This window comes from Falco biarmicus, chromosome 11 (genome assembly GCF_023638135.1).
Source record: "Falco biarmicus isolate bFalBia1 chromosome 11, bFalBia1.pri, whole genome shotgun sequence".
Lineage (NCBI taxonomy): Eukaryota > Metazoa > Chordata > Aves > Falconiformes > Falconidae > Falco > Falco biarmicus.
The window spans coordinates 16,085,327-16,108,135 of NC_079298.1; the positions used below are offsets into that span (position 1 = coordinate 16,085,327).

The following is a 22,809-nucleotide window of genomic DNA, read 5'->3' on the forward strand; positions in this document are numbered from 1 at the left end:
ACATAACATTTATCACGGATCTCCTGTTTGCCATTACCTTCTGTTGTGAGCATGTCATAGATTTTTAACCAATTACTGCATCCATACACTAACCATGCATGCACACAATCTTTACTCATTAGCAGGACCCCATATAAGCTTCTTGATACTGCCCTTGAGGGGTGGGGGAATAAAAAACTACATCTTTGCATTTTCCACAGAGAATTACACCAAAGGTATCTTGAATAAGCTTTTGTGTTCAGATTGCCTACAGACATCCTGATCTTTACACCATTATCTTTCTTCTTATCAGCTATACATTCCAGACCACATTATTTCAGTGATTCAGAAAAAAAACCCTAGACTTTATACATTTTAAGCATGCATAGTACTACTTAAGTGTGTATCTCAAAAGAAAAGAATACTGATAGGTGACAAGCTAAAAATGAAACCACTGTATCTCTGTGGTATAAAATAGCGATTCTTAAACTCTCTGCAGAGCAGTAGTAAGTTATTTAAAACAGTACATTTTAAAAAATGGAATGGTGATTGTATAAAATGAAGACTGCTGAAGCTATTTATGTAAACAGAATCTAATCCCTTAGAGAAACATTTGCCCAAGACAAACAATTTGCATCTTCGAACAGAAGAGAACTTGCACAGACATCAGGTTATCGGGACTTTGGTTTATCTCCACATACAAAGCACATCACTTCCCAGCAAAGTAGTATTACTAAATTAGGTATGAATTCCATTTAACAAATTATATTCACCAGTCTATCACATCTAGAGTACGCCAGCATCTCTTCCCACACATACTGAGCTTAGCAGAACTACAGTAGCAAGAAATTAGTTTTCTGGAGAAGGCACTACATTTTTCTCATTTTACATGACATCAAAATAAGCAATACTTTCAAGTGATAGAAATAACCTCCACCAAAAGACATTACAAAGATCTTACGTGAAATAATACATAACAATAAGCAGCTTAAAGCTATAATGGAAGTTTAAATGCAATAGAAGTAAAAATAAATATATATTACGAGGCTCCATGGTCTGGAATTACTCTGAGATTTCAGCCATCTATGACACAGTAAGATTATATTACATATAGTCAAGTTACAGTTTGTCAGAATGGGACTACTTATATTTACTTTATTTTATATATAAGGATAGCAGGAGTAAATAAGGAAAAAAAGAAAAATTAAGAAGAGTAAGAAAAAAGTATCAACAGGTTTTATAAGCCAGCAAACTAGCAAGGGACACGCTTTACCAAAAACTAAAACTGGCAAAGAACCAGAAGAGGTAGTTCAGTATACTCATTTTCTTCCTGAAAATAGATGGGTTCACCAATCCACACAACTTATTCTTACATAAGGGGCAGGGGGCGGGGGGGGTGGGGTGGAATCTTTAGAGAGAACCTTCTTACAGAAAAAGTTGTTTCCAGTTCTTCCAGGGGAGGGGAAGAAGTAAGGGTAAGCTGATTCTGGTACTTAAATAATAGGATGTGTGAAAACAAACAAAAGCTTACCCTCCCCCTCTCCAACACTCTTACATTGACTTCTCTTTCTCTAGAAATACAAAATAAAGAAAATGGTCAAACCAACAAGTTATATGACAATGACTAGCAATGCACATTTGTTCCTTTGTATCCCTTCCAGTCAGAAGCAAGTCATGAAAATGGCTCACAGCATTTTTTTTCTCTTTTGGGCTACCAACATGAGGAAATTTACTGGGAGGATGGGTACAACAGAGGTGTCACCCCCTTTCCAGTCAAACATTCCAAGATAAGGTTGTAAGGTTACTTCATATAAAGCTAAATATGAATTATACCAGTGTAACTGTACAGCAGAACTCTAGAAAAGTAACCACTCTATCAAATTTCTTCTCCTTACGGACAAACCCTAAATTGCTTTCAGTTTCTTGTATCTTGGCCAAATTAGTTTGCACTGAAATCATACATTGAAGCATCTGCCTCAAACTGATATTCCCACCCTGCTGCCTCTCCTCTCAATTCTCAGTCAAAATAATTAGTCATTTCTGTGCACAAATAGGGACATTTTTTAAACCCTCTTAGTGCTTATGGCACATCTGACTTCTTCAGTAAGTTTTTCTACCTCAGTGTTTTGGAGTAAGAAATTGGAATTTGACGCACAGAAGCGTCTGCTTGAGAACAAAAGTCCTGGCGGAGCTGTGATGAAGGCAGACTAAGGCGAATGCCAAACATGAATGGATAGGTAAGGAGAGTGGCTACATTAGCAAAATGAGTGGATGCTGACTGGAGAAAGGCACAGACTGGGAATCCTGAAGAACTGCTATGAGACAGAAAGATCACAACTGTGAAAGAGGGAAACTGGAAGCAGAAGTAACTGGAAGACGCAGACCGGCAGAATCTGGAATCTTACCTAGTCACAACTAATCTATACACATCACCGCAGTACCCATCCCAATTATCTGTCACAAATACTTACGACAACTCTGTCAACACAAATATTCATGGAACTACGAAATGAAACTACAAGTAGGTCTTAGATGAAAATAACACCTTTTCTTTTTTTCTTTTCATCTGGGTCCAGGTGGATCAATTTTCCTGTGGGCCATATTAGAGGACAATGTGCTGCAGCACAAGTGGTATCATATGGCCAGAACCAAAGGTGAATACGTGAACTTTGTAAGGTGGTACCACAGCCCTAGAACAGCAAACTACATTCCACACTTCAACACCGGTGTGCTCCTTCATCTTAACTTATTAGAAAATGCAAAAAAAAAAAATGATCAATCACCTTGATATCATTTAATACAAATTGCATTTAGCATGAATGAAGACAGTAGTGTTAACTAAACACCCTTACTGAACTTACTGATCAGTCAATAAAGTGACTGTTTTCTGATGCAACTAACTTACCAAGAAAACTAAAAAACAGATTACACAAATAACTTCTACGTCCCATTTCAAAAAATCACACTTAAACCTCACTTATTGGCCATCAGTCTACATCCTTCTCACTCCACCTATCCACACCACTACATCATCCTCGGTAAAAGTCCCACTACATTGTATTTTCATGTGAAACCATTCAGCTGCTAAATAGCTTTGCTCTTATCCCAAGAACATCTCCAGTGCAGGATTACCAAAACATGTGACTAACATCTTTGAGATACGTTAAATTAAAGAGGTTCTTAAAAAGCTCATTATAAAATTAATTACACTAACTTGATTACAGTAACCATTTCTCAGAATGTTATTCTAGCAAAATAGACTCCAATAATATTTGACCTCTTAAACACAGCTAGAACATAGTTTTATACCAATAACTAGGAAAAATATTACTTATTTCCTAATGAAGTTGTTATTGCAATATGCAGAAAACATCAAGCACAAAAAGACATTTCTTTTTTTCCTACAGGTAGGCTGCAATTGTAAGGGGTCATCATTTACTTTATAACCCTAACAGCTTAAAGGTGAAAAGGAAGTTGATGAAGAAAACCAGTGCTCCTTAATTTCTTAAAAGCTCCAAGATAAACCAGTCTGTTCATTTCTGTAGAACACTGCACCAGAAATATCTACTCTGATTTACTTTCAGAAGTGACTGCAAACATGCTACCCTATGAAGTACACTGTAATGTGTATATTGTATGAAATACTGTGCAGAATATATTTTTATCCCAGATGACTTTCTGTCAAGGGCACGCATTTCAAATACACCAATTAATATACTTTTTAATATGCAAAATTACAGCATCAGCTATATAAGCCTCAGACAAACACTGACATACAAAACAGAGCAGCACTACATATACACAACCAGGTACTCTGCATGGGTTGTGCTTAGAAATCCTGTTGCATGGATACTAAAGCAAGTAGCATACCAGAGAGTTTAGAAAATGGGAGCATGAGGCATGCAATGGTTCCTGTAAAGTATTTTGAGGGTTGTATCAGAATTAAAATGTTTTTGTACTCAGTTTTGCCCTCAAAATTTAAAATACGCCCACTGTACCCAAAGAAAAAGAAGAAAAAAAAAAAAAGGCAAGAAGGAAGGATGTTTTTCCAGTTATCTCCATTCATGAAGAATGTTTTAACCACTTATTTTCCATCTGGTAATACTTTTGACTCTATCTGGGAGGTCAGCATATTATTCTATAAGCAGACTGGCAAAACTGCTATCCCATGGGCTGGTTCTTTGCAGTCCTAAATGCAACACAGTTCTGCCAGACACCTCACCTCACCTCCAACATTTTGAAAAAATTCATGTTGCTCCCTCTGGTCATCTCCAAAACTCAAGGATGGTGTGGCCAATTCCAATCTACACGTGCACTAACTAGACTGCTAGCAAACCACACATAGCAGGTAACTTCAGGGCTCAAACTGCAACCCTTCTTAAAAAGGGGACTTCAACTCCCATGAAAGCTCCAAACTTTTTACACATGAGATCTTCATTCCCAGCAAAATTTAGGGGGATTGCTCAGTTGGTCAAAGGGTCCAAATGTTACTCAATAATGGTAAACAAATATAGGGACATCTTCTGGCCTAAGCTAAAGGGTTGATGTAAATTATGACTCTAAATGCTTAAAACACATTCTCGACAGACTGGGGGTGGGGAGAGAATCCAGAACTATCCTGGCATCTATGAACAAAAGAAATAAAGCTTGCCACAGCTATGCTGTGGCCCTGCTGTGTCTTCTACCAAGGTGCATTTTCATGGTCCCACAATTACAGGCATCTCTTGCTGCATAAACTGATACATACATATGGTGCGCATACAACTGTAGCACCCCTCACAGCGTAACCAAACAGATACATTCTCACATGATAGGGGCTCTGGAAAGTAACAAAGTAGCTTGTAAGACAAACTATGCTTTAACCTTGAGTTTAAATACTGTAGTAGCCTGCTATCACAGAATCATTTAGGTTGGAAAAAGGCTCTTTAAAGATAATTGAGTCCAACCATAAATGACTTGCCTTATGTTGCTTTTTGATTGGCAGTTATTTTTAAGAGCCCTAGCTCTTTTAAATGCTCATGTGGCTGTGTTATGACTGACTCTGATATATTCATAAAATTGTATAATGCAACTGACTGTTATACCAAGTCAAGTCTCTGGCACACAGCCAGCAGAGAACCATCTATTTTCTGCGGAAACGGTCTGAGATAGAGCTACTGAAAAGCTTCGCTGTTATACCTCTATGCTAGAACCACAACACTGTTGCAGTTGTCAAAATACCAATTGGTAGCAAAAACACCCATCCCTTTTTTGTTTCAGCCTTCCATCCAGGATATTGTTTACATTCATTGTCTCTTTTTGGCCTTTGGTCTAATACACAGCACAACTGCTAGCTACATTTAGCCACACATGATAGTTTTGACATTGCAGATAGCCTTTCGAAGCAGTTTTGAACACGTTCCTGCCTCTGTGAGCTGGATGTCAGCATCATCTACACCATGAATGAGCCTGTCTCCCCAGAAGTACTTGAAGGCAGACAGAAATTTTCTCCCAGGGCTTAGGCATCCTGACAGAACCACAAATATCAGCACTCACCATGTTTTACTGTTTATTCTTAGATTCTTTCCAAATTTCGCTTTGCAACTGACACTGAGCGTGTTAAGCAGAGAGGTTTCATAACCCTCTGCAGTTTGATGTTCTCACTCTTTGTTCAGTCTGTATTTTAAGTGTTCCGAATAAGACAACCATTATGCATATTTCAGTTTACCCGGATTCCTAAAGTTTCAACTGGCAAGTACTGAAGGTGTTTTAAGTGCACTAGGAACTGCATTTTTTAAAAGCTCTCAAAGTAACAGTGACCAGCCAATTTATGTATGATTGCTGTCCTGTCTCTGGGCACAGAAACCAAAACTTCCAGTATGAACATTATTGCATACCTTTTCCTTTTAGTTACCACATACCTACTGGTAATAGAGGCTTTGATTTAAAAAACAAAAAAAACCCCACAAAACTTTATTTTAAGAATGGTTCCAGTTTAACTAGTACATTCCTTTTTCTCACTGCTTTTGTCTACACATCCAACTACTTCCAGATCAGATAGCTGGCCAGAATTTCTTCGATTTACCAGTACAATGGTAGGTTATTTCCCTTTTTTATTATACTTTATAGTAATTCAAATAGGACTAAGATTGCATCATGTGCAATTTGGTTTCGCTTGATTGCTATTTTGCTTTCTTCTCTTGCTTTGCTCAGAAAGTCTTCACAGGCCAGTACATTCGCTGCAAAACAACATGCTGCATTTTAATTCCTGGGTTTTCTGTGTTCTATCTTGCCTATGCTTACAGGACTGATGGAAAATACAAAAAGTTCTGTTCAGAGTGCATTTACATTTAAAATCTCAGCCTTTTAGTTACTGCTTACTTTCTCAACACAAACATTTTTCTTGTTTGAACACTCAGGCATAAAATGATATTACCACTCTAAAAAAAACCCAAACAAACAAACAGCAGAGTAAGAGGCGGTGTTTTTTTCTACCATAACTACAGGTCTTTGCTTTTCTTGTGACCACTGATAAATAATCTTTAGGCTTGCTCAACTTACATTTTTCATCTAGATGCAGGCTTGCTCATCAGTTTTGCTCATCAGCCCTTCACACAGTAAAAACACAGACCAGTCTGATTCATACTTTCTTAATCTTTCAGTCATAAATTAATGATCTTGAAAGATTCAGTCAGAAGAGAATTTTTTCACACCCATACAACTACACATCAGCTGTTTCTTCTCCTGGTATCTTATTAACTTGATGAACATATGTATTTTATAGATTAAAAATTCATTTTGAACCATTTCGGAGATTTTACACTGTTACTCTAAACCCACCATTAACCTGTCAACACATTGCTGAAATACAACTACAGTTTACTCTCTGTATGCTTTTCTTTTTGATTCCTTTACTCAACTTTGTGATATAAATACCCAGGTATTCTGCATTGTTTTGTTTTGCAATACTCTGTTTATGATTTCCTGCACTGATATGAGACAATTTACTTTCAAAACTATGCTCACTGTTCAAGCATAAAATGAATGACTGCCTACAAAGTGAAAAATTTAATTCCAATTCTATTATCCCTTCCCACTTGCCAAATACTTTATTAAGCACTGAACACGTTCCATGCTCCAGATATTGAGATGTTGCACTACATTTACAGAGCAAAAGGGACTCACCAATTACCACCTGATCACCTGAACATACCTGTCACCTATGCACATACACATTCAGTTCCCTTTGCATGTTAATGACTATCCATTTCCAAAACTTCTTCCTTGTTAAATTTAAAAGCAAATCAATTATTTCAAACTTTATTAACTTCAAACTTCTTTTCTCACATCCAGCCAGACCAAAGGTCTATCCAGTCAGTACTTTGACAGCAGCCATAAGCAGATGGCTAGGGAAGAGCTGCCGTATACAATACTTTTCCAGCTTCCAACTATTTTTACCTCAGGATTATCTTAAGTCATATGTCACTTCTATTTACTAAACTTCAGTGTATTTCTCTTCCATGAATTGCCCCTGCCTTCCCTAGCGCTCCCATGTGTTTTTAGCATTCAAGCTATCCCACGGATGTGTTTGTAAAACAGAATTCTAATTTTTCATTTTTACAAATGGGTATAAATATCAATACCTTGGCAAAAAGGAAAGGCTTTGAAGTTAGATACCCAATGCAACTCTTACAGCAACTCATTTTAACCCTTTCTCCTTACTGCTTTCAATTTTTTTCATTGGCAGAGTAAAATTTTTGTGTTTTACTTGGAGCTCCCCCTTCTGCTTCACTTTTTATGAATTTGCCTACATACATTGCTCCAGGAATAAAGAAAAAAAATATCCATGGTATTATCAATGATGGAAAGCTACTGCATAAACAACTTATGCCTTTCCAACTTCAATGTCAGAGACTTTTCAAATGGATACACTCAGTACCAGTAAACTAGGTATATGTTTGCAGTTGTATCCACCCTAATGGAACATATGAGACTTCAAAATTTTTAATATTTAATACAAAAACCTCGCCTTTTGTAACTTTAGTTTTCTGGAACTGAAGTAATTTCTGACAGTTTTGACTTTCACGCTTTGTCTCAAGACGATAGGACGCGACTACAGTTATGTTTCACTGATGTCATACTGCATCAGTTATTAATCCAGTAACAGTGTAAACTATGACCACAATTTACTAAAATAACAATGAGAGCATTTAACACTTTATACAAAAATATACATCTGGCTATGGTATCTAAAATGCTTAATAATATCTATTTCCAGAAATAAAAAGAGATGCTCATCCTACTGTTCCTTGCAATTACCCTGTAACAGCAGGTAAAAGGACTGGAGAAACATTAAACGGCTATTCAAGTTCCAGGTTCAGCCACTAGAGAATTTCTCAAAGCATAAGAACAAAGGAAAAGAGAGCTACCTTCAGCATATTTTTTTTACCTCAGATTCAGGCAACAGGAAGGGGCTGCCAGAAGCTGGGTCAGAGAGCTTGAATTATATAGCTACCATACCTATCCTAAGCAAACATGAGCAGATTGCCAGAGCTCAGCATTTCCTAAATGGCTAACCCATCACAGCAGTACAAAATCTGCACTTGCAGTTAAGTTCTTGCTCTCCACTGGCAAGGGCTTTGCCTCCAAAATGCACACAGATTGCCCACACACTGTATCAAATGCCAACACACTTTAAAATACCCAATTTGAGGAAAGTAGATAAAGCATAGACTAAATGGCTAAGTTATTTACTATGGACTTACATATTGACTTATACAAATATAATGTAAAATGTGTATTTTTTCTGATTTTTATCCCTCTCAAGTATTCAGTTACAGAGATCTGAGTGTTCCAAATGTTTCTATCTTACAAGACCAAAACCGGTCTGACCAGCAGCTTTCTCAGTCTGCCATAGATAGAGTTTGGAATTTTCACAGTATAAATTTGAAAATAATCAATAAAAGCAGTTACAAAGTTAGAAATCTCATTCATTCACTTTGACAGTCATATGCACGTTTGCATTTACAGAGTAAATCAAGCAGGAGACTCTACAGAGCTTTTTATTAGTAATAAATCACTTACCATTTGCCAGTGATGTCCTAAAAAAGTCTTACTGACCATTTTGAAGGCACAGTTTTTTCAGAATTATTCTAAGGAATTTAACAGTGAGTGCTATGTCAAGCCAAGTGCTATGCTTATTACTTACTTAGTACCTCCGAAGAGCTGAAATCAAGTATTAAGTAAGGATTAACTTGACAAATGTAATTTCCATGCCACCCATAAAATTGCTTAAACATTTTTAAAATATTATAAAAAAATAACTGATTGTCAGTTCTCTTGGAGAACACCTAAAATTTCTGTATAAAAAAATGAATAACTGTATTACCCACAGCGTAATACTGTAGCCATAAAAAAGAAAAATAAATACAGTAAGAATATAGCCCCTAAGCAGCCTTCATTATATCTTGAATATACAAAGCCCTTATAACTCAATGATATATTATCTCTCCCAGAACAATAAGCAATTAAACACATTCCTTTCTTGATAGCAGGGGAAAAACAAATACGTAAACCCCCTGTACCTTTAAAAATTAGTTTCACTGTATCTACAAAGAAAGTTCTGAAATACAGTGACCACGTATGGCATGGCAGATGTGAGGACATACCTTTGTTGTACACCCCCAGAATTAATGGATGTTTTATTTGGCTTTTCTCCTTGGTGTTCCGCATAGAGAAGCTATCCCAAATCTTTTGATCGTTCTTGTTGCCTTTCTATGGACTAAGTCTAGCAGACAGATCAGTGCGGGATAATCATATTCAAAGCATGACCTATGTATGTAATGGATTTTTACCACAAAATACTAACATTTAACATTATGACCCCTTTCTAAGAATACTCAACCCTATTTTTTATTTTTGACAACTAGCAAAAACAGAGTTGATGCTTTCACAGAAATCTCTATCAGAATACTTTCCTGAGCAGTAATAGCTGATTTAAAGTCAGGGTTGGCGTTTTTTGCATAAAGTTATTTTATTCTTATGCATTACTTCACATATCTGACAATGAGTTTCTGTTTCTATTTTATCACCCATTCACTCAGTTTTGTCAGATCCTTCTACAACTCTCACTCAAGACAGTAGTGAAATAGTCATCAGATATGTATCACCTGTAGAGTATTACCAGAGTAGAGGGGGTTTTTTCTGCAATCACTGAAATAATTTTATTAAAATATCACTCCTCCACAAGTATTTGACTGAAATTAACAACTGTGACCATCCTCTAACATTGAAAACACCTGCCTATTTTGACTGAAAAGCCCTCCTTAAAAATCACGTGCCAACTAAGGTGGGCACTGCTTCCTTTCTGGAGTTCTACATGCATGCAGTTTGGATTATCCTCACACAGCTGAGGAAAATGTTAAAAACATTTTTTTATTCACTCTTACTGATAAGAAAGAACAACTCTACAACATCCATGTACTTGAACAGCCTTTAAGGAAGTAAAATTGTAAATCTCTATGTGAGTTAACAGAACCATAATTAAAAGTGTGTTGCGCCAGTCCAGTAGCCTATGTTGAAGGATGCACATTCATTGACAATGAAGGTTACAAAGGTCCAATGGCAAAGGGGTTTTTTCCTTTCAGCAGTTGGCTTGATTTAAAAAGGTTTCCACTGTTACCCCAAGCAGGTAACTCTCATGAGGATCTCACCATTTTGCATCCTAATAACTGCAATGCTCTCTTCTCTAACCCTGCTCCACTTATATCCATTTAGATACTTCTCCAAAGAGCATTTCCTTACTTTACTCCTTTTGTCCAAGGCACCACTTTCCCTGTATCTGTCTAACACAGCAAAGCCACACCTGTCCATCATCTCACTCCTTATCAACAGGGTCCATTCACACTCTGGTAAGCCTTCAATCATTCTCTCTTTAATTTTGCAACAAGACTTCCCAGGTGAGGTTTCGTTTTACTGTTAAGTGATTTATCTACAAAAAGGAGCAATCCCACCCCGCTGTAACTCTCAGGCGCATCATCCTGATTTTTCCCATGCATTTGCTTTAGTATTCAATCCAATCTCACAATGAGCTGATTTAGAAAATACAAATCCCTACAAGAGAGCCATTATTTTTCTGCTGGTTTAGCTCCCCAAACAGGCTTACTGTAATAATCAAATGAGCACAGGTGCCAGTGGAAGGCAGGAGTCACAACTATGTATTTTGGTGACAGACAGCCGTTGGATCAGGTTAGCTGTAATGTGAAGCCTTACTTTCAGGCTCTCCCTGATGCTTTGTGAGTGTAAGAACCACGGTTACTTCTTTTAACGTGGAACTCTAATCTTCCATGATGAGGACAAAAATATTTTATAACGGATGCACAGGAAATAATTCAACCATCCCACTGTTTCCATCTACCTGTATTACCCAGCTATAACCTATATTATACTGGAATTGTAAACTCTGTGAGGGAAATATTCTTCATGTATGCTTCTGCAAAGCAGGGGTCATAGCATCATCTGTTTTACTTTATTTTCATTGTTTTACTGTTCACTCAAATATAAAACTGTTAAAAATTCTACTGAAAATTTAACTGAAATCCAGCTGATGCAAGTCTTCACTAACAGAACCTGAGGCATAAAAAAGCATCAGAGGGGGAAAAAAAAAGTAGACCACCTATATTCTCATGTGTTACCTATTCAAACCCTTGGGGCTCTTTTTGCCATCTTATCATTATGGAAAAACAGTTGTCCAAACTTCAACAGAAGTTAAGTTATAAGTACAAAAAAAGTACACTTTTGTTTAAAAGCAGTAGCAAGAGCTAACCAACTAGGGAAGCTGTAACTATAGCCCACACATAGTAAAGTGACAAATTTGAGGGAGGATAAGCAAACAGAACTTAAATTCTAACTCATGCCAATTCTGCATACCAGGCCTACTGACAGAACAGATAGGATGAGAAGAAACAGCCACATGATTATTTGGTACAAATCATATAACAAAGCTATAGTGAGACATGAATCAAAACGGAAAACGGTACTGAGATTATTACACGGGAAGCCTCTCCAGAGCTCTCCTGTTTCTCATGGAGAACCTCCTGCCTTTTTCAGATGGTTTCTTTTGAGAAATTTCTTGGGCCAAGTAAATACAGACATACAACAGTCTAACAAGAGGGATTTTTAAAAGGCAGTTGATCTAACTGCAACTAAATTAAATTATGAGCTATACTGTAAAAGCAGGACACAAAGGTCTGATAACCAGAGTTACCTCCCAAGTGGAAAATCAATGAGACATGAGTCACACTGGATAAAATTACATTAACTGGCCTGCCTTTACCTCCATATCCCTGCAAAAGATTCCCTTTCCACATTCAGAATTTCGATAGAAGAAAAAAAAAAAAAACACAACCCTTCAGACAACACAGGAAGTTTCAATAAAACCACTTCTGGGCTGAAATTAACCAGGAATATTTTCTGATTATGAGTGACATAACTGAAATTCACAAATACTAACAAGAAATTAATTACCTGTATTGTTGGTGTGGGATTTTTTCGACAGTCATAAAACAACAACAAAAAACCCCCATCTAGATCTTAACATCAAGGAATCTATTCCTTTACACTTACACACTTGGATAATTTGAATGGTCCGGACAGGAAACTGTACTCCATAATGCAATCCATTTATGAGAATAAAATACAGAGGATTCTTGAGGATTTGCAGAATTCTCTTTGGTTCAAAAAAACTAAGACCATCAAACTACATGTCAAAAACCACACTGAGATAAGACTTAAAATCTAAAAAGTCTCGAAATTAACTGTAAAGTAGGAAGAGAAATCTGAAAAACACAGGCTTCACTTTGGGGCGGGGCGGGGGGGGAAGCTTTATTTGCACTAGGACATCATACAAAGAGCAAATGTTTCTCATTCTTCTTTTCAGCACTGGCTGTGAGACAGCAGCTATGTAAGAACCTTTTCCATCTGAAGTATCTTAGGAGCCTTCTTAACAAAAGGATCAGTGGATTCCCAATTGTATGATCCAGAGAAGTCTCAGCTGACCTAACTGTAGAGAAATGACATAACTACACTTAGTTCTGTTAGAAACCACTTCCTCACAGATGGATTTAGAACTATGCAAGCATATATGAAAAGTAATTGTATAACTGCAGTTTCCACAATGCTACTGTAAATAATGACTTTTTTCAGCCTTTCTGCTTTTTTATAATGCACTGGATGTAGCAGAATCTCCAGAATACTGACACAATAAACACCATGATTCTGCTAAAAATAGAAAACTAGTATAAAAAAAAAATAAAAATTATAAGCTGTAGTGGCTTTCTATTTTGTCTATTTTTTCCAGGGCAAAATAATTTGTAAAAAAATACAGAAAAGTTGCAGACTGAGAATTTAAAAGAACTTGGAACATCTGGTTAGCTTCCTTTTTCCTGAAGCCTAGCTTTTGAGGAAATATTCAAAGAACAGTGCTGGCAGCATAGCAAAGTACAGAAACATTGTTAAATCTTTTCAAGTGACAATTTAGACAGAGCAGTTACTAACAAAAGCAATATAATCATGCATACCTAACCAGTAAAACTCAGTGCTAGTTATACTCTGACTTTCAGACATGTACAGAGAAAGCATAAGTAAATGAAAAGAAGGTAGTGGGTGGAAAAGAAAACATAACAATATATTCTAACTTTAGAACTATTAATAAAATACAATTTCTAAAGTTGCTGAAGAAATTTTATACACTTGGAAGCAGAAAAAAACCCAAGCAAACAAACCCCAGCATCTGTTGAAATGCTGATAGATTTCCACTCCACTTTTTTCAGTCAGTCACTGCCTATACACTCCCCTAGTACACTCTGCAAGAAACGCTTCTCCAAACTCCAGGTTAAAACAGTCTTTTTCAGACAGTTCTGTCTGACAATTTCTTCTCAGTTCAGCTCTTCAGGTGGAGCTTAGGGAACAGGTGATCTGTCTCTGCCTAAGACTTAAGCCTTTGTGCCCTTACTGCATGAGATACTGTGACCCCTTTATAATACTCTACAAAAAAGCCTCTGTCCTGCAGTGATACATACAGGGAAAATTCCTGGAAGACTTAAAATATTTGAGGAAAGGAACAAGTCCCTTTTCTGACATCATACTAATACAACGAACAGTATTTGCATTCTTTCTTTATTGATTTTTGGAAATAAGATTCTCATTAACAGCTTTGAGATCACATTCATTTAACTGAAATAAAGTATACAAACCCACTAGAATTAACTTCCACCATGTCCTACTGCATTTACATGTCCTACTGCATTTCTATGTAAGCAAACACTGCATCAGGATCTAAAACCAGTGCCATATCAGTTACCAAAACTTTTGTTTCTCAATGGTTTAGTGACCAATTTCCCATCAATTAAAACAAACAGAATGATGACACCCTGAGAAGTTAAAAGTATATATAGTTTAACCCATACCACTGGTGAGATGGAAAAACGCCCTAAAAGCCTAATTACAATAAGACAGTAATAGACTGAAAGCATTATTTTATCTAAATCCTCTACACTGTAGATGTTGAGAATGTGACAGAATTTGTGTCACTTTAGCCTTTTCCTAATTACAGAGCACATACATATGTGAAGCTGAGCCTACCCTTCATTCATCATCAAGCCCAAGGCAGCTTTGTCACATTTCAAAAATCAGAAAAGCTTGAACAAGGTCACATAGAGTGTAAGCAGATGATTTTGAATAGAAAAAGTGCAGAATAATTCATTAAATGAAATCTGGTTGAAAACAAAGTTTTATCAAGTTGTCCAGTACTTTTAATCCTAAAAAGATTTAACAATTGATTTGTGGCAAGGTTAGTTCTTCCAGTTTAATCAAATATTTTTAAATCACCTAAAAAAATAATCTCAAAGGAGAATTTTTTTTCAAAACTAGTATATAGTAGAACAGATACATTTCTATTCAGACTCTTCCATATTGTGACTATTATATAGCAATGGGCATGAAAGACCGAAATCTATTTCTAACTCACAGAACACAAACCAATTCTAAAAGATATCATATTTATATAACAAACTCTGCAGGAACCTGAAGGTACTTTATAAGTGACAATTATCCCTTCAAAATACATCTCTCAGATAATAAGTGTTAACTATTTTACAGGAAGAAGGTGAAGAGGCATGATTTCAGAGCCTGGAATGCACTTCATTCCCTGGCTCCCTAGACTTAATCTTTTAAACTTTGCTTCTCTTCAACAAACTTCTGAAAGACTTTGACTAGTTCAGTTTCTTTCTACTGGATCATAAAAACCACAAAGGTAAGTCAAAGATCTTAAATCTACAATGAAGACTCTATTAAAGTTATTTTCAATATTACATCACAGAAGGCTTTAACATTTTATAAAAAAACCCTTTAATCAAGATATTTGATGATTTTTTTATAACTAAATCTTACAGGTTTGGTTTGTGGGGTTTTTTTTGCTCCAACATGAAGTTCTGTTTTGTTTTTTGAAATCATGGCCAGCAAAATTACAAAAAACATAAAAACATGGAGATATAACACTGACAAGTCATCCTACCTCTTGTTCCAAGGACAGAACAATGATACCTAAATCACCTCTAAAAAGAGGTTACTTAACCTCTTATAGAGCACTTTCAGCAATAGATATCCCATCACCTCTCTCAGGTATTTAACCTCGTGATTACCTATCTGTAGAGCTGGAAAGTTTTTCCTAACATCAAAATCTCCTTTTGTGCTCTTTAGGACCATTATTTTTTATCATATGTAGCCAGAACAATTTGTTACATTCTTCTCTGCAGCCATCTTTACCATATTTGCAGCCTATTATTAAGTCTCCCCATCCCTGCCACTGCCTAAGCAAGGGCAATTCTTTTAGTCCTTCCTTAAAGGCCATTATTGCAACTCTTCTCTACTCTTCAATTGGTCCAAATCTGTTTGGAGTAACAAAAATGAGGACAACACAACATGCGAGGCCTTACACTGGGCAGTGCAGAAGATTTTCTTTATCTTACATGCAACAACAATCTTGTTCATATATCCCAGTATGACTCGGGTTTTTATGTAACTGCCGTGACTCCTTCGTGTTCGTTTTTGTGATACAGCTGCTTATTTGCAGAATTGTTGCCCAGCCAGGCAGTTGTTTCTCATATTTAAGTTTATTATTGCTATCCAAACATATTATTTTGTGTTTCTCTTTACTGAACTGCATCCCATATAGTTCAGGTCATTCATGCAATTTGTCAAGACCATTTCACACTCAAAGACTTGTATTCCCTCTCAGACTTGTACTGTCCCGGCAGTCTAGCAAATCTGCTTTGGTCTAGCATTCAGGTCACAAACTGAAAGACTAAACAGGATTAGTTTCAGAAAATATACCTGCACAATTCTACTCAATGCATGTCTTTAATTTGAACTGTCCTTAAAGCATTTAATTAATAAGTAACTAACCAGCAAGGCAAATCTTCCCTGACAGTATCTATTTTTGGTGCTTCTAGATTCTTTAGCTGTGGAGATAAAATCCCTAACTTCAACACTACTGTACAGGCAAAGTATCTTTCAAACACAAATATACAGGGGAGGCTCTACTACTCTCATCCCCCTTTAATGTATTTGTATGTGGCACAGTAACCTAGTTGCTTAGCTCCTCCAGTTCTCAATTTGGGCTTATACACCTGTGTTTCTTTCCTGTAGCAGAGATACTACAGAAACACTTCAATTCACAAAAAAATCACGAGCCCTGACAAATCCAGATCTTACATACCTATATATACACATACACCAATAAAACAAAAACCACCACAAAAAGCAGGATGTTACCATTTATGTACCAACAGACAAACTCTCAAGAACACTCATTTCCTTCTTGACTTTTACATTTTCTAACTAATTGTTTTATTTAAAGTTCAAGTCACTCCATTTTAGGCACACAAATTAGGTATTTCTCATGACAAAGCTGTAAGAGACCGACAAGATCCCACTGCTCTACTACTGTCATATTCTCTGAAAGGGAAATTTTTACCCTTCTTACCATTAGTTTGTCTGGCACATACACACTCACCACTAACCAAAACAAATATTTGTGTTAAAGTACTGCATGTAAATCTCAACTAGTGAAAAAAATCTCTAAAATTCTGGACAACCAAATTGGCTATCTTGCCAACATTCATATTCCTATGTCCGAAGAAGTTCAAAAAACTAGAAAGAATGGAAAGCAGCTAATGGCAGTCTAATAGATAAAACATTGCTTTCTGTCTTGTTGCTTCAGAAAACAGTTGATTTCCCTTGTAGCAATCACCTTAATGAAAAGCAAAAATATTTAAATTGAGTATCAGGCAAACTTTAACTATGGGGCGATGAGCTGCTGAAACAAGTAACACAAAGAGGAGCTTTGTCATCGGAGGGAATGATCTCGGTATATTTCCAAAGGCCAGAGGACTGGACTAGCTGACCTTTCTGTATTTCTACATTTAACCAAATTCATTGTAAGCATCAAAACATCAAAGTAACTTTAAAGAACAGTTATTGTAAGTTAAGCTACTAAGCTTTTTGTTTGAAGATACAAATAACTCTTGTATGAAATTGCCTGTATAAGGAAAAGCAGTTAAATGCAAACTAATACAAGAATTTTGAATACAAACTGTACAAATTATCAATCTACTATGCCACAAAACCAAACTCAAGTATTTTTATTACAAAGCTGCACTTAATCAGAGAATCTTCTTATAAGTCTTTTTGTTTGAAAAGCAGTGTCCAATAAAAGAACACACTATTTAATGTTGAGCTCTGCATTTCTTAAGTGTGTTTTACAAGTTACTCCAACAGAAAGGTTTTCACAAAACTAAAATAAACTCTCATGATGGTTGTTCCAAACCAAACCAGTTTTTGAAGCAGAAAACATATTTACAAGGTTTTTAAAACTAGAACAATATACCCTTGAGTGTTAAAGAGTGTAAAGTTTACCAGAAGCAAGTTCTTATCATCAGTAGCTTGATTTCCAGCAAAGAACACTTAATTTGGAAACTGAAGGGAAAAAAAAACCTCTCAAAAAAAAACCCCAAAAAATCTTCATCACTACAGAGGTGAGAGTTTCTCACTTTCTGCAACTTCACTCCCGCCTACAGAGTGGCAGAATTTTTCTTGCTCAAGGTTTTTAAGGACAAGTTCTACAAATATCTGTCTGAAATAATCTAAGTACGTTTAAACCAACCCTAAAGAAAGGAAACAACAGGTCTTACTGTACTGTATTTCTAGAACTGTGAGTGCAATGTAAATCTATGGATATAAGCAAGCGCTGAATACTTGAAAAAATAAGTTATCTCTTGCAAATCTGGTTCTTTATGATGGGAGAGACCTGTATCATCAGTTCCCACACAATGCAAAGACTTCCATTTTTGGGAACACCAAAACAAAGCAAACCCCAACAGATAACCTCTGAAGACTTTAAAGAGAGCTTTTCAAACGTGAAAGACTCATTTCACAACAAGAAAAGAACCACAATTGGAAGCAGGGCAGACTGCAAAGACTTCTGTTCCAACTTCCCAAGTACTTTTAGAAACATTAAGAAAACATTTCTTATTTCCCTTACCCAACAAAGTGGTGAAAGGCCAGAGTGAAAGTCTTTCCACCTTGTATCAATCAGACAACTCTGACTGACCAGAAGTCAACCTAACCAAAGTACATAGAATGATCTGGAAGAACCAGAAACAAAAACACCTATAAGTCTTTTGGAAATATTGAGAGAGTAAAGCCTTCATTCTGTGTGAGACTATGGACAGCAGACTGGAATCTCACTACATAAGTATGTTAGAAACACTGATAAATATCAAAGCAGTCACATGCTGTCCAGCTGTAGAACAGAAGCCCATACTAGGATACATTCCCAAATTTTGTGAAATAGATATCTAGTTATTTTTGCACATTAAATCCGTAACAACACTGAGCTAAAAAGTTCTATTTGCTCTTTCTCTTCTTCCAGAAATGTTAAAAATTATGAGACAAAACATACGATTGAACTTCCTGACTAAATAGCTTAGTAACTAAGCTATTTAATACAGCCTGTCTCTTGGTAATTATACACTTGGAGCATGCAACGCGAAAGAAAAAATAATTTCAGTTAATAGTGGTACAACTGAGAATTACAACAACTACTTATATTGGAGTAAATAACTAGACACATAAATTATCAGCAGTGTTTCAATTTAAGGTCCTTACAGACAGACACGGTTGTAGCATGCAACAGTTCTTCACAAAGTCCCTTACTGTAAATCTGAGACAGAACGCTTTTGTGAAATAAGCATGACAATGTTGGAGAAAGGCTGCAAGCAAAGTTGTTCAGGTTCTGAATGGCTTGCTAGAAGTCACACAATAAATCACCAACTGCTAACTCCTTCTAGAGCAATGGGAGTTTCATGAGTGACTTCAACTGGGTGAAAATTTCACCTGATAGCTATCTTGTTGTACATTTTATCACATACTCTTCACTTTAAAAGAACTGCATTTTTCTCCCCTACTGTTTAACACATGCCATCTTTTTTTCCTTGAAGAAACTTTTTTCCCCTTCTGATTAAACAAGTATTATTACTCTGAAACAGTACAGTAAGATTAAAAAATACTTGAAAACAAACTGCAACAGTAATTTGTCAGCTTATTTTCTGAAAAGTTATACTTGCTTATGAAAAGAATCAAGTTTTGCTAACCCCAAACCTACCGGTCCCTACTAGATCACCAGTCCTTGCAGCAGCTAGGAGGCAGGGGGTAAGCATAGTATCTAACCGCAGGACAGAAATACACCCAAAAAGCGTATTCTCAGAAGGCTGCACAACTTAGTATTTAATATGAAATACAGAGTACAATTAGAGCTTCACCCTAAAAGCCTCAGTAAATGATCACTATGCTATTAGTACAGCAATAATGACAATATCAATGGAAAACAGGCAAATATCTGGACAACCACTGAAGAGCTACTACAATTTATTTACTAATGATTACCGCAAGGATATTCCCAAAATAAAGCTTGGAACTTCAAAGCCTAAAGAACATATTCTCTTAGAGAAAATTAGTATCAGCTATGTGCAGCCTAAAACCAGATCAGTAAAATGCAGAGTTACACTCCAAGACTACAAAAACTGCCACCGTTCCTGTCTAGTCAGGGACAGAATACAAGACACCATAAGGAAGAAGCAGAACCATATGCTCTCCCTTAAAAGAGAGATCAGGACTAGGAGACAAAGGGGATACTGCTGAGCTGGGACACTTGGATGTTACTGGAATTATTTTTTCAAATACAAGAGAAAACAGAAATCTATTTTACAAGTTTGGGACAAAACGGGACATACATCATAACCTCAAGAGAGATCTGATTTGTGATGTTAAGTATCTCTCTTTTTGGACCCCCACGTCCTTAAAACATCAGTGTTCCTACAGGGTAGGAGCAGTTTGGGTTCAGCAGCAGAAACCTGAACGAGTACAGAAGCAGCAGCATGGGCAGGTGGGAAAAGCAGCCGAGACAACAAACACCACGAAGTGCTGAGGGGGGGGGGTACGGCCCAAGGCTGCAGGTTGGCCGAGGAAGGGCAGAGGCCCTCGGGCCGTGCAGCCAGGCTGGAAGCCGTGAGGGCAGCCGGGAGCAGCCAGACGCACAGTCAAGCCCGCGCCGCGGCGTCGGGCGCCCTGCCCGGCAGGTGACACGGCGGGACAGCGGGGGGCAGCCAAGGGGCTCTGCGGGGCACGCCGCCCGCCCCGGGACGGCACCGGCAGCGCTGCCCGCAAGCCCGGCACTGGCCGGAGGGCCCCGACGCAAGGGCAGAGGCGGCGAAGGGCGGAGCGAGCAACGGGACACGGCACGGGCACCGACGCGGCAGCCTGCGCTCCTCTGGCGAGCCGCCGCAGGGGGGCCGCCGCGGCGCGGCCCGGGCGCTGCGAGGGGCAGCGTGAGGTGATCTGAGGTGAGGCGGGGCAGGGCCGGGGCGAGAGGGAGGAGGGAGCGACGCGGAGCCAGTCGCGCTTCCCCGGGGCGCCCAACCCCGCCCCGCTCCCCGTGTGGCCCGGGGCACGATGGCGGGGAGGAGGCTGGTCCCAGGGTCCCCGCCCCCCGGGCCCCCGTTACCATTACCCAGCACGCCCAGCGCTGCGCCGCCATCCCGCAGCCGGCCCGCTCCCGCAGGGACCGCGCGACCTCGCGAGATTTCCTCTCCTCCCACGCGCCCGCCCCGCGACCCGGCCCGGCCCCGCGCGCGCGCCGCCCGCACTCAGCTCAGACCCAACATGGCGGCCGCGGCGCCGTGCACGTGTCCCCGGCCCCGCCGTGCCGCGCCGGGCGCGCGCATGGACACACGTACGCACACGTAACGCTGCGGGGGGGGGGGGGGGGGGAGGAGGGGGAACGGGGGGGCGAAGGGGGGGGCGGGGCCGTCGCGCATGCGCACGAGGCGCCGCTGCGGGCCAGCTGATTCGAACGGGGCGCGCGAGCCGCCACCTCCTCCCCGCACGCGCTGGTCACGTGGGGGCTTCCCCCCTCTCATTCCCTCCTCCTCCTCCTCCTTCCCCCTCCCCTCGCGGGTTCCGAACTCGGCACCATCCGGGTCCCCCTTCCCCCGGGGCCGGGCCCGCGCCCTCACCTGGCGGCCGCTCCTCGGCGCGGCGGGCGCGGCCGGCCCGCGCAGCCCCCCGCGCGGCTCGCTCCCTCCGTGCCGCCCGCACCAGGCAGCGGCGGCGGCTCCGCACAGCGCCTGCTCCCCTCAGCGCGGCGGCGGCTCCTTCCGCTTCCTTCCCCTCCCCCTCCAGCCGCTGCGGCGGGGACCCGCTCCCTGCAGCTCCGCCTGCTGGCAGAGGGCGGAGGCGGCCGGCCCGGCGCGGGCGGGGGGCGGCCCGCTGCCCCCGGGCGGGGTGGGGGCCGGGCGGGCGCCCCGCTGCGGCATGCCCCGAGGGGAGGGCCGGCCCGCGTGCCGCCGGGGACGGGACGTGCCGCCGCTCGCTGGGGGCAGGTGCCTGGCGGGGCGCCCCGAGGGACGGGGACGGAGGGCGGGCGGCTGCGACGGACCGAGGAGGAGGAGGAGGAGGGCGGCGCGGCCCGGAGCGGCGCCCGGCGGCGGTGGGTGCTCCCGCCGTGCCGGGCAGCGCCGGGTGACTCGCAGGTCGGCCGCGGCGGCGGGCGCTGCCCCACGGCCGGGCTGCCCCCGCGGAGCTCTCGCTCGGGGCTCACCGCCGCTCTCCCGCCCGCCCCGCGTCAGGCGGTGCCCCGGGAACAGGCGCCGCGGGGTGCTCCAGCCCTCTGGAGCACGGCCAAGTCCGGGCCAGTCGCGCTTTCAAATCTCTTAGTGCTGGTGGTGCCGGGCTCTCCGCTAACGCGTACGTGATCACCGGCAGTTCCGACCGAATGCGCGCAGCCTGCTCCCGCAGCTTCCTTACCTCCCTGCTCCTGCAGAGGGAGGGGAACTACTGCGTGTATCTTACTGGCCTTGTAACCTCTCACTGTGGTTTTCCCGATACACCACGGTTACAACGTATCTGGGAGACCTTCGTATAAGCCCAGAAACGCAACAGATCCAAGTTCTCTGTTAAGTAATCGTGAAATTAAAGAACCTTTCCATTAAGAACAATCAGTAACTTCCTAAATTGCTAAAAGATCTTAAGCCAAAACAGTTTTACTGTAACAGGTGACTAAATACTGAAGAATATTTTCAATTGCTTCCAAAAATCATCACTGGCTGTACAGTAATTCGACTGACTGATATTTTTGTAAAAAAAGCATATTTAGTAAATCCTAATCGCCCAAATTGTTAGTTAGACTACTAATTGTAGTCATATAGACACTCATTCTGCAAGGCCAGAGTCTGTAGA

At 40.0% G+C, this 22,809-nt stretch overlaps 1 protein-coding gene across 3 annotated transcripts in view; it reads right to left on the reverse strand.

Moving 5' to 3' along the window:
* The window catches only part of ZZZ3 (zinc finger ZZ-type containing 3), a 64,099-nt gene extending 42,369 nt beyond the window's left edge, over positions 1-21,730 (reverse strand). Inside the window, exon 1 of one of the 3 annotated variants that reach the window (XM_056355898.1) lies at positions 21,588-21,730. The gene's annotated coding sequence lies outside the window, so the exon portion shown is untranslated. Of the gene's footprint in view, positions 1-21,082; positions 21,209-21,587 lie in introns of those variants that run through there. The other 2 variants (XM_056355896.1, XM_056355897.1) reach the window with 2 other exon arrangements.
* Positions 21,731-22,809: the final 1,079 nt, after the last annotated feature.